Here is an 18,863-nt window from a genome sequence, read left to right as displayed (position 1 = left end):
CAGCGGTGGATGGCCCGGCTAGCAAACTATGACTTCACCATCAAGTAACGGGCAGGCCGAGCCAATGCCAATGCAGATGCCCTATCGAGAATGCCCCACTTGCCCGATGAGGGAGAAGATCCAGACGAGTTGGAGGAAATAGAGCTCCCTGCATTCCACCGGTACGGGTCCACTCAGTACTCCCACCGTGTAAGAGACAAAGACTTGACCACTGTCATGTTCAATCCCTTACCTCACCACGGCTGGGCTGAAATGCAAGATAGTGACCCTGCAATTCGCCTGGTGAAAGACCTGTTGACCCAGGCAGACGCTAGCCCTGGCTCGGACGCTCCAGAGGAAGCCAAGCAGTTATGGAAGGAGAAAAGCAGGCTATTCCTCTACGAAGGTAAGCTGTGCAGAAGGCTTGTCAACCACCGGATGCACGAGCTTACCTGGCAGGTAGTGGTCCCGAGACGAGATGCAGCAATGGTCCTGGAGGCCTACCATGACAGAGCGTGACACTTGGGGTGGAAGAAACTGGAGTTTCTACTGAGAGAGCGGTTCTACTGGGTCGGAATGAGAGGGGCCATAGAGAAGTGGTGCAGGGACTGCGGCCCATGTAACCTCAGAAGGAAGGACGGTACCAGCCAGAAGACGCCCTTGATGCCCATCGTCACCAGGCAGCCTCTTGAGCTGGTAGCTCTGGACCATGTGAAACTGGCTCCAAGCCGGTCGGGCTACGTCTATGCCCTGACAATAGTGGACCACTATTCCCGGTTCCTGGTGGTGGTTCCTGTTAAAGACTTGACAGCCCAAACAGCGGCCAGAGCCTTCCAACAACACTTCTGCCATCCACACGGGTATCCGGAACAGGTCTTGACAGTTCAAGGTCCAGCGTTTGAGGCTGAAATCTTCCAGGAGTTCTGCAACCTCTACGGCTGTAAGAAGATTCAGACAACGTCTTACCACCCACAAACCAATGGGCTATGTGAGAAAATGAATAATATCGTCATTGATCTCCTCAAAACGTTGCCCCTGGAAGAACGCAGCCTGTGGCCAAAGAAACTGCCAGACCTGATAGACTTATACAACCATATCCCGGTGAATGCTACAAATTGCACCCCGGCTTACCTGATGAGGGCAAGACCTGGTAAGCTGCCAATAGACCTGGAGATGGGAGTCCTCCCCACCTCCCCAGACGCGGACTGGGATACGGAACGGCGGCTACAGTACAAGAAGGTACAGGAGAGTGTGGAGAGGAGTCTGGCTCAAGCGAGAGAAAAGCAAGAGAGGCTCTTCAACCAACACACCCCTGCTGGTCCCCTGGAACCTGGTGAGCAGGTCCTGAAGCGGAAGAGAAGGCTTCACAAGCTAGATGACCAGTGGGAGAGCGACCCGTACACAGTACTGCAGTCCAACCACAACAACCCGAAGGTATGTGTAATTACCAAGGATGGAGGAGAAACTACTAGCACCGTCTCCAGAGACCACCTAAAAAGGTGCCCCAAGCAACTACAGAGTGCAGGAGAAGATCAAGATGACCTTGAACCCGCAGAAGACAAGAAAGAAATGATCAGCACAGTTCTTGGAGAGTTCCCCCGGTCCTGGACTCGGATAAATGATGCAATAGTGGTACCCGTCCTACACTTCCTTCAACCAACCCAGCAGGAACCTACAGGAGAGCAGGAGGAATCAGAAGACCAAGCAGCCCTAGAGGCAGAAGAACCCATGCCAGCAGCCCAGGAGAGTCAACCCTCTGCTGACAGTGAGCCTGCCATACCTGCGGTAAGCCAAAGGACCCGCAGATAGCAGCCTGCACTGCCTGTAAACCCAGCTAGTAGCTGTACCCTGAATGCTAGTGGGGAAAGTCAGGTTAGACCACCACCAGACAGTGGGTTACGCAGGTCAACCCGGAGCACTAGGGGGCAAATACCAGCTCGCTGGAAGATCAAAATGCTTTATATTGTAAATGTTTTATGTTTGTTGCCTGGTTGCTAATTATGTTTTTCCAGTCTTTCTAGTTCATGGACTAACAGGTTATGGACGCTGAATAACCGGAACTGTCTTGTAGATAGTTGCACTTGGTGCCCTCTTTCGAAGATGGCCACGGAAAAAAAATCTGTCCGGTGTGGCCTCCTTGTGGCCCAAAGTAGAGAGCTCAGCCTTGTCGCCACGCCCAAGGCGAGGAACTTGGGGTTTATGGAAACAGGTCCCCACACCGTGGAAAACTTCACACCTTGTTGGGTGACATGGAAGCGCCGTGACCTCAAGGACAAAATATACTTGTATATATGTTATGTTGTCATTTATACCCTGTATTTGTGTTTCCTGTTTAGTCCGGAGTACTAAATTTTACTAGGGGAGAATGTGTCTGAGAGCAGGAGGGAGGTCCCCTGGTTAGGGACAATTAGCATACAGCACCTCCTGTCCCAGGCCAGCAGGGGGAGCTGGCTGCCCCTATAAAAGCTGGAACTGGGGGCAGGGTTAGAGAGAACTGGAAGACCTAGCTCAGGAGTGAGACTAGTCCCAGAGAAGGAGGGACAGTTCAGCTGTAGCTGAGGAGTCCGTGAGGCAGAGGAGAAACTGCAAGCCAGGGACAGAGGTGACGAGAGCCGGTCCTGGAAGAGAACCAATCTACCGGGCATTGGGGTCCGGGGCTGTCAGGGTTACAAGCCCAGCAGCAGAGAACCAACCTGCGAGGGATTTCAGGTCCCTTGGCCTAAGAAGCCTGGAGGCTCCGCCACACAGAGGGACCAGTACAGCGAGGAGCAAGCAACAGGTACCCAAGGCCCTAGTCGCATGCCATACAGGCGAGAAGTACACGGCCAGCTCAGGGACGTGGGCTATTACACCACGAAAAGGGGGATAGTCAGAAAGAGCATAGAGAGAACGGTAGGCCTACACACTCACCCTGACCAGTGGGGCTCGCCCGAATGCTCTCAGACACCCAGGCCCATTCCTAACCGGTACTGTTGGGTCATTAATAATATCTACAATAAAGACCCTGAACTGTTTGAAGCAGACTCTGAACTCTTACTATTGCGGCCTGCACTATCACCCCCAACATCCACCTACACTGCCCTGAGGCTACACTCTACCCGTGGGGAGTTATCCTACACCTGTGCTGCACACCAACACCAGCCTCAGCAGTCTGCCTCGCAGCGGCGGTTATCCCTGACCGCAATCCACGGGTGGCGTAGTCGGACATTCAAAACACTGATAAATAGACTGCCACCATTTGGTCTGACCACCCTGAGCCACGGGATCGGGTTGCCACTACTACCCCCATCAGCACCGTACACTAGAAGGCCCGGTTCCGTGTACCCCACGGCCCAGGGGGCGAGTCATGTGCATCAAATTATACATACACATATGGGCAGTGGGGCTTCATACTATATACAGGTGCTTCTCACAAAATTACAATATCATCAAAAGTTAGTTTATTTCAGTTCTTCAATGCAAAAAGTGAAACTCCTATATTATATAGAGTCATTACACACAGAGGGATCTATTATATAGAGTCATTACACACAGAGGGATCTATTATATAGAGTCATTATGACGCGCCCCTGGGCCTGCTGTGTCGCGCAGCGTCTCGCGCACGGGGGCTTACCCGGAACCGGATCAGATGAGGGTTGTAGTCTCCGAGTGGCGGGGACCCGGTCCGTGCCCAGGGAGTCAACTCAGTGTGTGGCAGTCTTGATAGATGTTATTTGAGTGTCGACTACGCCACCCGTTGATTTGCAGCTATGGAGCTGCCGCTGCAGGGCAGACCGCTGAGGCCGGTGTAGAATTGTGCAGCGTGATAGTATAACCCCCAACGGGAGGGGTATGGCCTCAGGGCAGCCGACGTGGAAGATGAGGGTAGCAGGAACCACTCAGAGACGGTGCGGTGTAATTCAGGGTCTTTACTGGTAACAACGATAGACCCTCCCGGAGTACTTGCTAGCGAACGGGGCCTGGTCAGTCCTTGAGCAGATGGGATCTCCCCTGGCCAGGCGGAGTTGTAGGCCTCCCAAACTGACTGTACTCTTCTGGCTACCTTGCTAGAAGCGGATATAAGTAGCCCACGTCCCTGAGTGTACCGTGTGGTGCTCACCCGTATGGCCGGTGACTCGGGGCCTTCTAATGGCTTCCGCTCCACGATGGCGGCGCTGGTCCCACGCGTGTGACCGTGCCTTCGGGTTTCTGGGCCTGAGGACCTGAAATCCCCTGCCGGTCGGCTTCTGCTGCTGGGTAAGAGTTAGTCCCCACAGCCTCGGACGCCGGGTCCGGTAAGAAAGCTTCTCAGTCAGGGCGAGCTCTGCAGCTGCCAGCCCCTGACTTGTAGTAGTATTGCTCCCACTGAGCTTCTGCTGTTTCTTCCTGTGACTGTTTCTTTTCTCTACTCTCCTTGACTGACTAACCCTGCTTCAGCCCCGGGTTTATATAGGGGAAGGTCTTCCCCTCCCAAGACTGGGCAGGAGGTGTGGCATGCACAGGATCCCTGACCAAAGGACCTCCCACCTGCTCTCAGACATAACATTACATTACTGTGGGAAACCAGACCCCTGGGGTGCCACATTTACACACAGAGGGATCTATTATATAGAGTCATTACACACAGAGGGATCTATTATATAGAGTCATTACACACAGAGGGATCTATTTTAAGTGTTTATTTCTGTTAATGTTGATGATTATGGCTTACAGTCAATGAAAACACAAACGTCATTATCTCAGTAAATTAGAATACTTCATAACAACAGCTTGAAAAATGTTTTTAAAATCCGAAAAGTTGGCCTACTGAAATGTATGTTTAGTAAATGCCCTCAATACTTGTTCGGGCTCCTCGTGCATCAATTACTGCATCAATGCGGCAATGTGGCATGGAGGGATCAGCCTGTGGCACTGCTGAGGTGTTATGGAAGCCCAGCTGGCTTTGATAGCAGCCTTCAGCTCATCTGTATTGTGGGGTCTGGGGTCTCATCTTCCTCTTGACAATACCCCATAGATTCTCTATAATAGATTCTCTATGGGGTAAAGGTCAGTCGAGTTTGCTGCCAATCAAGCACAGTGATACTGTTGTGTGTAAACCAGGTATTGGTACTTTTGGCAGTGTGGACAGGGGCCAAGTCCTGCTGGAGAATGACATTTCCATCTCCAAAAAGCTTGTGGGCAGAGGGAAGCATGAAGTGCTGTAAAATGTCCTGGTAGATGGCTGCGCTGACTTTGGTCTTGATAAAACACAGTGGACCTCCACCAGCAGATGACATGGCCCCCCAAACCATCACTGATTGTGGAGACTTCACACTAGACCTCCAGCAGCTTGGATTGTGGCCTCTCCACTCTTCCTCCAGACTCTGGGACCTTGATTTCCAAATGAAATGCAAAATTTACTTTTCATCTGAAAACAACACCTTGGGCCACTGAGCATCATTCCAGGTCTTTTTCCCTTTGGCCCAGGTAAGACGCTTCTGGCGTTGTCTATTGGTCATGAGGGGCTTGACACAAGCAATGCGCCACTTGTAGCCCATGTCCTGGATACGCCTGTGTGTGGTGGCTCTTGAAGCAATGACTCCAGCAGCAGTCCACTCCTTGTGAATCTCCCCCAAATTTTTGAATGGCCTTTTCTTAGCAATCCTTTCAAGGCTGCGGTTATCCCAGTTGCTTGTGCACCTTTTTCTACCACACTTTTTCCTTCCACGTCCATTAATATGCTCGGATACAGCACTCTGTGAACAGCTGCTTCTTTAGCAATGACCTTTTGTGGCTTACCCTCCTTGAGGAGTGTGTCAATGACTGCCTTCTGGACATCTGTCAAGTCAGCAGTCTTGCCCATGATTGTGGAGCCTACTGAAACTGACTAAGGGACCTTTTTAAATGCTTAGGAAGCCTTTGCAGGTGTTTCTTGTTAATTCTAATTTACTGAGATAGTGACTTTTGTGTTTTCATTGGCTGTAAGCCATAATCATCAACATTAGCAGAAATAAACACTTAAAACAGATCACTCTGTTTGTAATGACTCTGTATAATATATGAGTTTCACTTTTTGGATTTAAGAACTGAAATAAATTCACTTTTTGATGATATTCTAATTTTCTGAGAAGCACCTGTATGTAGCAGTGCGGCAATTATACTATATACAGTCAGGAGTATAAGTGCTTGATACACTGACAATTTCGAAAGTTTTTCCACCTACAAAGAATGAAGAGGTCTGTTTTGTTCTACTTAACTGCTGCAACTTGGACCTTTAACAGGATTTATATTTCACCTATGAGAAAGCATACTATGTGTATTTGGCAGATTAACTCAGGCATGTTTATGATAAACTGAATACCTGGATTGGAGTCCTATTTGTATACAGAATATTGACTATTAATGCTGGCAGAGTAAGTCTTAGGCTATATTCACACTAGGTGTTTTTTTCTGCAGCAAAACATAATCTGTTGGCAGGAAAGAAGTAGCGTCAAAAACGCAGGTTTTGGTGTGTTTTTTGCAGTGGTTCTTGGTGCATTTTTGGTGCGTTTTTCAGGATCCCAAAGTTCAGCTTTGCTTCCACCATAGACACATGAAAACAGGTCACCATTGCAAGACATATGTTCATGAAAAAGTACACATTACAAATGTAACGGGGGGGGTGGGGGGTGAATTGTTCTGGAATGGTTTATCTAAGACCCTAGCAGTGCATTGAATTTGTAGGACACTATTTACTTTCACATTATGGTTTGCCATTGAGTTGCTCAGGCATTGTTCATTTTCACACCTCCCTGGGCCACACGTGTTGTTCAATCTCACACCTAGCTCAACCAATGTTTACTTTGTAGGCATCACTAATTTAATTAAACTGTAATAATCCAAGCTGCTATCTCAGGTGACCAAGACAAGATGGTTTAAACTTGGGAAAATCACAAGAATAAATGTGTGTCACATACTTGCTTTTTTCACTAAAAACGCAGCAAAATGTTCACACTAGGCTTTTTTTCAGCATTTTTTTCCACCACCCTTTTTTTTAATGGGTGAAAAACGCTGAAACAAGTGACATACTCTATTGCAAAAAGCCATGGAAAGCACAAAATACTGAGAACAAATAAGCAAGCTTTGTGCATGAGATTTTGGAAATCTCATAGACTTTGTTGGTACTGTAAAACGCAGCTGAAAATTTGCATAAAAAAGCCCGCTAAAAAAACATCTAGTGTGAATATAGCCTTGTATAACAGTTCGCCAATGAGTTAGGATATATGACCACGATGCAGAAATGCTGCGGATTTTTCCTAAGCGTTTCTGCATCTCCCTGGGTTGTCAAGCGCTTTGCCAAGTGATTTTAGCATCACTTGGAAAAGTGCTTGACAACTTGGTCACACTATATAATTCCATGCAACCGGCATGGATTTATATAGTGTGACCAAGTTACAATGCTGCAAATGCAGAATCAATAATGAAAAAAAAGAATAATAATGGTGAAAAATAAAAAAAAAACATTATACTCATCTTCCGATGGTCCTCGATCTCCTTCTCCGGTGCGTCCGGTGTCTTCGGCGGATCATGGTGCTGTAAAAGGACCTTCCATGACGTCATTTAGTCATGTGACAGGTCACGCGACCGCCGATGTCGCGTGACCTGTCACATGACTAAATGGCGTCATGGAAGGTCCTTTTACCACCGCGAGCAGCCGAAGAGCCAGCAGCACCGCCAGGAGCAGACAGGGGCCATCAGAAGGTAAGTATATGTTTATTTTTTATTTTAATTCTATTTTAACTACAGGTACTATGGTACCCGGGTCTGGAGGAGAGTCTCTTCATCTCCAGACCCGGGTACCATCCACGAATTGAGTCGCATAATATCCACATGTGTATGTGTAGTCATGCGGATGTTATGCGTTCCAATGCAAGTCAATGGCGGCTAAATCGCAGCGACTCTGCAAAATTAAAGGACGTGCTGCGGATTTTTCTGCAATGATAATCCGCAGCGGAAATCTCCGCGGCATGTGCACAGCACATGCGGATTATCATTGGGGACCATTGCAGACCTATCACCAAGCGTTTTTTAAGTGTTTCCGCGGCTGAAGTTACGCTGCAGAAACGCCTAAAAAACGCATAGTGGGCACACAGCCTTAAAAGTTCTATGGTGAAGAAAAACACGTGAGATAATAAATGCGAAATATACAAAATTTCCCATAATATGACTGAGGATATCTTTAGGGTGTATTCACTGTTTTTCTTCTGCAGCAAAAATGCTGTGTTTTACAGTACCATCTTAGTGAATGACATTTCTGAAATCTCATTCACATGCTGTTTTTTTTGCATTTTTTTTAAATCTGCAGCTTGTCAAGTCTTTCAGAGGTTTTGCAGCATTTTTCACCCATTCAAATGAATGGAAAAAAAAACACAAGTAAAAACACCTGAATTTTAAGCAGCGTTTTTCCTGCCACCTTTGATTTTTGGGGTAGAAAAAAAATGCTGCCAAAATCCAACTTGTGAACACACCTTTATCCGGGTTGTGTTCTAATTGGATATAAAATAGAACGGCCATGATAACATGGGTAGTTAATTGTATGGTGTTTTCACTTTATATAATACCAGGCCGCATTCTATTTGCGCAGAGCTGCTCCGTGAAGATTCTATCACAAGATTCCGTGATGACATCACAGGTGATGGTGACATCACTGCTCACAGTCGCTATATATACAATGCACATAGGCTCACCCGTGCCTTTCTTGGCTCTATAGTGACTGATAGCACTTGCAGTTTTTCACTATGGCTGGAATTGTTTTGGACATTCCTCAGGTAAAAGCACTATTGTTGATCCTTATGATCAATCGTCCTAACAGTGTGCTTCTACCACCCGATGGCGTCCTCAGCTTCACTCACCGGCTGGTGATGGAGCTAGTAAAGGATTGCCTGACCAAACACCGACAACGTCGTCTAACGTCAGACTATCTGACGGATTTACTTCAGAACATCAGGACATTACTACACCAGGTAAGTGGCGGACACTCTGCACAGAACATCTCAATATTAACAGATAATAATGGAGGGATAGAAGCTTTTTCTTCTAATATATCGTATTTTGCAGACCATAAGATGCACCAAAAATTTTTGGGAGGTAAATAGGAAAAACATTTATTATAATAAAATGGGGGTCTGTCTTATAGTCCTGTCTTATAGTCCGAATTTTCGGTTGCTTACTGAGGGGGGTGGTGGCAGTGGAGCGAGGTCACAGGAGGCAGAGTCGCTGCTGCAGGAAGTTGGCAGTAGGAGTGGGGCACTGCTGCGGGCCCCAAGCTGGGAGGAGCGGGGTGTCCAGAAGGTGCGAGGCTGCGGGCCCTGGGCTTCAAGGAAATGTTAGCGGTAATTCAGGAGGGGAGGCCCTGCTCTGCTTATTGATTTCTCTGCAGTGGGCTTCAAGAAGTAGGCTGCTGGAGATGGCCAATACGCAGATTGAGATCTCAGCTCCTCATTGAGCCGAGATCTAAATCTGCACATGAACTGCCTCCAGCGGCCATTTGCCTGAAGCCCACCGCCAGAAATTCAATGGGCTGAGCGGGGACTCCCCTCCTAAATCACCGCTAACATTTCCTTGAAGCCCAGGGCCCGCAGCCTCGCACCTCATGGATACCCCGCTCCTCCCAGCTCGGGGCCCGCAGCAGCGCCCCACTTCTACTGCCGGCTTCCTACAGCAGTGACCCTACCTCCTATGACCTCACTCCACCACAGCCACCCCCCTGGTAAGCTACATTCAGACAATTATTATTATTAATAATCTGTCTGATATGCTGGGGTGGAGAGTTCCAGAGTAGGGGGGATGCACGGGAGAAATCTTGTATGCGATTGTGGGAAGAGGAGATAAGAGGGGAGTAGAGAAGAAGATCTTGTGAGGATCGGAGGTTGCGTGCAGGTAAGTACCGGGAGACTAGGTCACAGATATATGGAGGAGACAGGTTGTGGGTGGCTTTGTATGCCAAGGTTAGGGTCTTGAACTTGAGTCTCTGGGTAATGTGGAGCCAGTGAAGGGATTGGCGGAGCGAGGGGAAAAGCCAGGGAATAGCGGGGGGACAGGTGGATTAGTCAGACAGCAGAGTTTAGGATAGATTGGAGGGGTGCGAGAGTGTTAGAAGGGAGGTCAAAAATTTTGGAAAAAAAGGCATCTTATAGTCCAAAAAATACGGTAAAACACAACGAGTCCCCAAATACAGTATGTAGTCATTGTATCTGCAGACAGAGAACCGATGTCACCTACAATTTCCGCCTCCATTCTGACCGCTCTCATCTCAAAATTCTCCTTTCCATTTTTCCTTCTTTATAGGCTGAAGAAAGATCTCAGACTGAAGAATTGGCTGTCTTTAAAGAACTGGCCGAAAAAGTCCTGTCTATACTAGAACGCTCATTGGAACGCCCGGTAAGGATCAATATTAATAGACGTATCTTAATCCACCGTATCTGAGGAGACTTTCTGAGAAAAGGTCTGAAGATGGCGCGGGATTTGTATCGTTACAATTGGTGCATCTGTAAATGTTGGTTTAGTCCTTCATGATTTATGTATTTGGTGATTTAGTGAAATCTTCCACATATTAATTATATATATTATATCTATCAGGAAACAACAGGAGGCGACGCCAAATATGGGCAAAATGTGACCCCGAAAATCCCTGACCCTAATAGGAGTCAGCCGGAGCTGAACAGCGATCTGATTACAGGTGAGCGATCACCCGACCTTCTACAAGGAATGTCCAGATATTACAGAGGACGGAGGATAATGTTAGATTTACTCTCTACTCTGTGTAATGGGAACCTGGCAGCACATTGTTACATATAGAAGTAGTGGTGTGACGGTATAGGCCATTGTCCCCTAATAATAATTGTTTGTAGAAATCCAATGTGCCAGTCAGGAGAAATGTAAAGTAGACACCATATACAAATCAGAATGGAAGTGCGCTGGGGGCGTGAAAGAAGAAATCCAAGTGCAGTGACACGCCCCCAGTGCACTTCCAGGCTAATTTGCAAATATCTCCTATGTTTCAGCTCTCTTACCATCACTCGTATGTGCAGCGTGGGTGGGGGCTTCATGTGATGGAGGGTCCATTCTGCAGTGCTATAGCAAGTAACATGAAATAAATTAAATTTAAATTGCATTACTGCTCTAGAAAATGGGAAAAAACTAAGATACTGAGCACATAATTTGGCCAATGCATGAATGCCCAGCAGCCAATGACAAGGCGATCTTTGTGTTGGAATCCTCTCCTAATGTGAATCCTCTCCTAGGCTGAAGCCTACATTTATATGGGTAGGTAGGATCCTGTTGTAATTAAAACCACCCGGGGCTGATGGGTGGAGATAGGTTCCCAGCAAAAAAGGTCGCCTTGCCGTGACTGCTGGGCATGCACCCAGCAAAAGAAGGTCGCCTTGCCGTCGCTGCTAGGCATGCACCCAGCAAAAGAAGGTCGCCTTGTCGTGACTGCTGGGCATGCACCCAGCAAAAGAAGGTCGCCTTGTCGTGACTGCTGGGCATGAACCCAGCAAAAGAAGGTCGTCTTGCCGTGACTGCTGGGCATGCACCCAGCAAAAAAAAAGGTCACCTTACCGTGGCTACTGGGCATGCACCCAGAAAAAGAAGGTCGCCTTGCCGTAGCTGCTGGCCATGCATGAATTGGCCAAATTATGCGCTAAGTATCTTCCTTTTATCCTATTTTCTACAGCAGTAATGCAATTCAAATTTCATTTATTTCATGTTTACATGCTATAGCGTTACAGAGTGCAACTTTGTTAGTTATGTATTTGGATGGCTACTCTTAGTATGCACCTGTTCACACCCATTTTCTTTTCGGAAGTGATGGTCAGTCTTTTGTTATTTATGGAGGGGTTCCTCCATCATTTACATTACATTTATCTATGGATTCCCTGTATATTCTCATATTTAGAATCCCCATATAACGAGTATTAATCCCATTTACAGACATCTTGTCATTTCTCCGTTATATTGCTGTATTATCTATGTAGGAATAATATCCTCTAATACATTTCATTTCTTCATCATTATTTTAGAAACAACTGAGCTGTCGAATCCTAACAATGGAATTAGTGAGATCCCAGAGATCCAAGAATCCGTAAGTATCATAGAGGGGGATGCGTGTGTGTCATCAGATCATGGGGTGTGAATGACTCGTCCAGTATTATCCCCCATACAACCATGGGACGTCTCTATTCTAAGTGTAGATGACCCTATGGTGTTAATTACATTTGAATTACAGGGAATCTGTCACCAGGTTTATGCTATTTGGTCTGAGAGAAGCATGATGCAGGGACAGAGACCCTGATTCCATGTGTTGATTACTTTACTCGGTGAAGCAGTTGTGATAAAATCACTATTTTTTTCTGCTGCAGAGCTCTGAATGCTGAGTCTTGTATAACCCCGCCCACACCATTGATTGGCAGCTTTCTGTGTACACTGTGCATAGGCAGAAAGCTGCTAATCAGTGGTGGAGGCAGGGGTACAGAGCAATAGGACTACCTGGCTAGACAGATAGTCTTCTAGTGATAATCTACTGATTTTATTGAAACAGCCACACACAGCCTAGTAAGTAACACATCACTGGAATCAGGGTCTCTGCCCCTACATCATGGTGCTTTCAGAATACTTAGCAAACACCTGGTGACAGATTACCTGTAAGTCCTCCTCTGTGTGATCTCCCACATTATCCAGAATGTTATAGTAATGTATGATGACCGTTGCAGGGCGGCTCCAGGATTTCGTGGGCCCTGGGCGAAAGAGTCTCAGTGGCCCCTTTAACACATACCACGATTCATGATGCACAGATACCGCAGATAAATATATATATATATAGTACAAGCCCGAAGATTTCACTTCTTACATTACATGAGCGATATCTATTGTAAATTCCACAATAACTCAGAAAGCGGCGAATCCTCACAGCTCACAGTGCAGACCGGACAGTAATGTCCTCCACACAGTATAATGGCACCACATAGTTCTCTATACCGTATTATGAGCTCCATATATTGCTCCATATAGAATAATGGACCCAATAAAATGCTCCATGCAGGCTGTGCCCCCATATAATGCCCCATGCAGGCTGTGACCCCACACATAGAATCATAGAATCATAGAATCATAGAATGGTAGAGTTGGAAGGGACCTCCTGGGTCATCTGGTCCAACCCCCTGCTCAAAGCAGGATTCACTAGATCATCTCAGACAGATGTCTGTCCAGCCTCTGTTTGAAGACGTCCATTGAAGGGGAACTCACCACCTCTCGTGGCAGCCTGTTCCACTCATTAATCACCCTAACTGTCAAAAAGTTTTTTCTAATATCTAATCTGTGTCTCCTCCCATTTAGTTTCATCCCATTGCTTCTAGTCTTTCCTTGTGCAAATGAGAATAAAGATGATCCTTCTACAATGTGACAGCCCTTGACATATTTGTAGACAGCTATTAAGTCTCCTCTCAGTCTTCTTTTTTGCAAGCTAAACATTCCCAAATCCTGCAACCGTTCCTCATAGGACATGGTTTGCAGACCAGTCACCATTCTGGTCGCTCTTCTCTGAACTTGCTCCAGTTTGTCGATGTCTTTTTTAAAATGTGGTGCCCAAAACTGTACACAGTATTCCAGATGAGGTCTGACCAAAGAGGAGTAAAGACCGATAATGACTTCACGTGATCTAGACTGTATGCTTCTGTTAATACATCCCAGAATTGTATTTGCCTTTTTTGCTGCTGCATCACACTGTTGACTCATGTTCAGTCTATGATCTATTAGTATACCTAAGTCTTTTTCACATGTACTGTTGCTTAGCTCTATTCCTCCCATTCTGTATATGCTTTTTTCATTTTTATTGCCCAGATGTAGTACTTTGCATTTTTCCCTGTTAAAAACCATTCTGTTGGTTGCTGCCCACTGCTCCAGTTTATTTAGGTCTTTTTGAATCCTCTCTCTCTCTTCTCTAGTATTAGCTATCCCTCCTAGCTTTGTGTCATCAGCAAATTTAATCAGTTTACCCTCAATTCCTTCATCTAAATCATTGATAAAGATGTTGAACAATACAGGTCCCAGGACGGAGCCCTGTGGTACCCCACTTGAGACATTCATCCAGCTGGATGTGAAGCCATTTACAACCACCCTTTGAGTCCGATCACTAAGCCAGTTATGAATCCACCTAACAGTTGCCTGGTCCATTGCATACTTGGTCATTTTTTCAATAAGGATGATGTGAGATACTTTGTCAAATGCTTTGCTGAAGTCAAGATATACTATATCTACAGCATTTCCCTGATCCACCCAGTCAGTGATTCTGTCATAGAAGGAAATTAAGTTAGTCTGACATGACTTGTTAGTTACAAACCCATGCTGACTCTGGTTAATCACTTCATTCTTATCCATGTACTTACATACATGTTGTTTAATAATTTGTTCAAAGATCTTTCCTGGTATAGAAGTCAGACTCACCGGCCTATAGTTCCCTGGGTCCACCTTCTTCCCCTTTTTGAAGATAGGAACAACATTTGCTCTTCTCCAGTCTTCTGGGACTTCTCCTGTTCTCCAAGAATTTTCAAAGATTATGGAGAGTGGTTCTAAAATTTCTTCTACAATCTCCTTCAGTACTCTGGGGTGTAATTCATCTGGACCTGGAGACTTGAACTCATTTATGTTAGCTAAATATTCCCTCACAATCTTTCTGTTTACTGATAACTTGGATTCCTCTATTCCTTTAAAAGGACAGTGAAGATCAGTTGATGTTACATTTTCTTTCTGAGAGAAAACAGATGCAAAATAGGAATTAAAAAGTTCGGCCTTCTCAACATCCTCTCTTACCATTTCTCCATTTTCATCCTGTAAAAATCCTATAGCATCTTTGACTTTTCTTTTACTTTTGACATACCCCCAAAATCCTTTTTTATTGCTTTTGACATCTCTTGCAAGCCTTAATTCATTGTCAGCTTTAGCTAACCTGATACGTGCCCTGCAGGATCTGCAGACTGCATTATAATCTTCTTTAGATATGCCTCCCTCTTTCCATTTAATAAACATTTCTTTCTTTCTTTTTAGCATGTGTTTAAGTTCTGTGTTCATCCATCCTGGTTTCCTTAAATGCTTCCCATTCTTCCTACTTTTCGGGATTGTTAACGATTGTGCTTTGAGAATCTCATTTTTAAAAATTTCCCATCCTTCCTGGACATTTTTGTCCTTAAGGACATCCAGCCATTGGATCCCTCCTATTCTCTTTCTGAGTCTCTTAAAATCTGCCTTTCTAAAATCTAACCTTGAAGTTTGAGTCTTCACATGTCTTCCTCCTCTAGTTATCCAAAATTCTATAATAGCATGATCGCTGCCTCCTAGGGTCCCAGCCACCTTTACCTCCTCAACCATTTCCTCCCTGTTTATAAGGATTAGATCCAAAGTAGCAGATCCCCTTGTTTTCTCCCCTACCTTTTGGAAGATAAAGTTGTCAGCAAGAGAGGATAAGAATTTGCTTGACCTGTTAGTTTTACTTAAGAGAGATTCCCAACAAATGTCTGGATAGTTGAAATCTCCCATGACCACTACGTCATATTTTTTGGAGAACTTGGTCATTTGATACATAAAGAGTTCATCCATATCTTCAGCTTGCCCAGGTGGCCTGTAGTAAATGCCTACAATGGTGTCCTTTCCGTTGTTCTCTCCTTGTATTCTTACCCAAACAGTTTCCACAGAACTCCCAGTCTCTGAAGCTTCAATCTCTGTGCAGATATACGCTTTTCTAACATACAATGCAACACCTCCTCCTCGTTTATCAAGTCTGTTTCTTGCAAATAAGTTGTATCCTTTTAGCCTTTTATTCCAATCATGTGTATCGTCCCACCAAGTTTCAGTGATTCCAATGACATCATATTCCTTTTCCTGCATTAGTAGTTCCAATTCTCCTTGTTTGTTGCCCATGCTTTGTGCATTTGTATAAAAACATTTTAGTTTGTGATTGGTTTCTCTTCCTCCCATATTTTTATTATTTAGATTTTTTTGTCTTTGTTCTTCTTTTCCACTTCCAGTAGCAGAGATCTCAATAGTATTTGTCAGCTGTATGGCTTTTTCTGGCCTTTTGCTTCCCTTCCCACATTGTTCTAGTTTAAAGCTCTTCTGATGAGTGTAGCAAGGCGACTTCCAAATACATGTTTTCCAGTCTTCGTAAGGTGCACCCCATCTCTAGCAAGTAGTCCATCGTATAGGTAATTCATTCCGTGATCCAGAAATCCAAATCCTTGTTGACGGCACCATCGACGTAGCCAGTTGTTCACCTGTAGAATCTTATTCCACCTCATTGTTCCATGGCCATCCACTGGGAGGATGGATGAGAAGACCACCTGCGCTCCCAATTCTTTCACTTTCTTGCCTAAGTCTTCAAAGTCACTGCAGATGGTTTCCAGGTCCTTTCTTGCGGTGTCATTTGTCCCCACATGTATTAGCAGGAATGGGTAGTGATCTGTAGGTCTGAAGAGTCTTGATATCCTGTCAGACACATCTTTAATTTTTGCTCCTGGAAGACAGCACATTTCTCTTGAGGTTATGTCTGGTCTGCAGATAGCGGCCTCTGTTCCTCTTAACAGGGAATCCCCCATGACCACCACTCTCCGTTTTTTCTTCACAACGTTCTTCTTTCTCCATCCAGGAGGATTCTGAGGGCTTACAAGGTTATTCATTGCTGGCAAAGTCTTATTTTGCTGTATTTCTTCATGGTTCTCCTGCGTGAGAGCCTGGTACTGGTTCCTGAGCAGTATGGGTGCTGACTGCCTCTCGATCCTCCTGCTTCTGTGGGTCACATGCTTCCATTCCTCTGTTTCGTCAGGTGCAGTTCGAATTTCTTCTCTTTCTGAATCATGAAGAGATAATTCTGCTCTGTCTAAGAACTCTTCACCTTCCTTAATGATTTTCAAGGTAGTTAACCTCTCTTCTAGATTTCGCAACTTTTCCTCCAACAGGGACACAAGCTTGCATTTCTGGCATGTGAAGTCTGGCTTTTCCACTGGCAAGTCTGTGAACATGTAGCAGGATATGCAGCTCACCAAATGGCTCCTGGACTCTTCCATGTTCTTATTGTTAATGTTCTGAAAACAGTGAAAAAAGCTTAAAAAAAAAAGCTTCAAAATGCGCGCGCCGGTAGGCGCGCGGTTTACCGATGTCCTCTTTTCAGCTCCAACAGCCAAAATCCAGTGTTCTTTGAGCTCGCGGAGACTCTTCACTTACCCCAAAATGCAGTGGGAATATGCAAATTATCTCCTCAGGACTCCTCCCCTGCAGGCTGTGCCCCCCACATAATGCCCCATGCAGGCTTTGACCCCCCACATAATGCTCCATGCAGGCTGTGACCCCCACATAATGCCCCATGCAGGCTTTGACCCCCCACATAATGCCACATGCAGGCTGTGCCCCCCCCCACATAATGCTCCATGCAGGATGTCCCCCTCCCACATAATGGCCCATGCAGGATGTCACCCCCCATATAATTCCCCATGCAGAATGTCCCTCCCACATAATGCCCCATGCAGGCTGTGCCCCCCACATAATGCCCCATGCAGGATATCCCCCCCACATAATGGCCCATGCAGGATGTCACCCCCCATATATTTCCCCATGCAGAATGTCCCTCCCACATAATGCCCCATGCAGGCTGTGCCCCTCACATAATGCCCCATGCAGGCTGTGCCCCCCCACATAATGGCCCATGCAGGATGTCACCCCCCATATAATTCCCCATGCAGGATGTCCCCTCCACATAATGCCCCATGTAGGATGTCCCACCCCACATAATGCCCCATGCAGGATGTCCCCCACACATAATGCCCCATGCAGGATATCCCCCCCACATAATGCCCCATGCAGGATGTCACCCCCCATATAATTCCCCATGCAGGATGTCCCCCCACATAATGCTCCATGCAGGATGTCCCACCCCACATAATGGCCCATACAGGATGTCACCCCCCATATAATGCCCCATGCAGGATGTCACCCCCCCATATAATGCCCCATGCAGGATGTCCCCCCAACACATACTGCCCCATGTAGGATGTCACCTCTCACCCCATATATTGCCCCATGCAGGATGTCACCTCTCACCCCATATAATGCCCCATGCAGGATGTCACTTCTCCCCCCATATAATACCCCATGCAGGATGTCACTCCCCCCATATAATGCCCCATGCAGGATGTCACCCCCCATATAATGCCCCATGCAGAATGTCACCTCTCACCCCATATAAAGCCCTATGCTGGATGTCACTTCCCCCCCCATATAATGACCCATGCAGGATGTCACTTCTCCCCCTCATATAATACCCCATGCAGGATGTCACCCCCCTATATAATGGCCCATGCAGGATGTCACCCCCCATATAATTCCCCATGCAGGATGTTCCCTCCACATAATGCCCCATGCAGGATGTCCCACCCCACATAATGCCCCATGCATAATGGCCCATGCAGGATGTCACCCCCCATATAATTCCCCATGCAGAATGTCCCTCCCACATAATGCCCCATGCAGGCTGTGCCCCCCACATAATGCCCCATGCAGGATATCCCCCCCACATAATGGCCCATGCAGGATGTCACCCCCCATATAATTCCCCATGCAGAATGTCCCTCCCACATAATGCCCCATGCAGGCTGTGCCCCCCACATAATGCCCCATGCAGGCTGTGCCCCCCCACATAATGGCCCATGCAGGATGTCACTTCTCCCCCTCATATAATACCCCATGCAGGATGTCACCCCCCTATATAATGGCCCATGCAGGATGTCACCCCCCATATAATTCCTCATGCAGGATGTCCCCTCCACATAATGCCCTATGCAGGATGTCCCACCCCACATAATGCCCCATGCAGGATGTCCCCAACACATAATGCCCCATGCAGG

Source organism: Phyllobates terribilis, unplaced genomic scaffold (assembly GCF_046119375.1).
Source record: "Phyllobates terribilis strain yellow unplaced genomic scaffold, ASM4611937v1 Scaffold_36__1_contigs__length_13169755, whole genome shotgun sequence".
Classification (NCBI taxonomy): Eukaryota; Metazoa; Chordata; class Amphibia; order Anura; family Dendrobatidae; genus Phyllobates; species Phyllobates terribilis.
Note: the sequence above shows the minus strand (reverse complement) of the source record.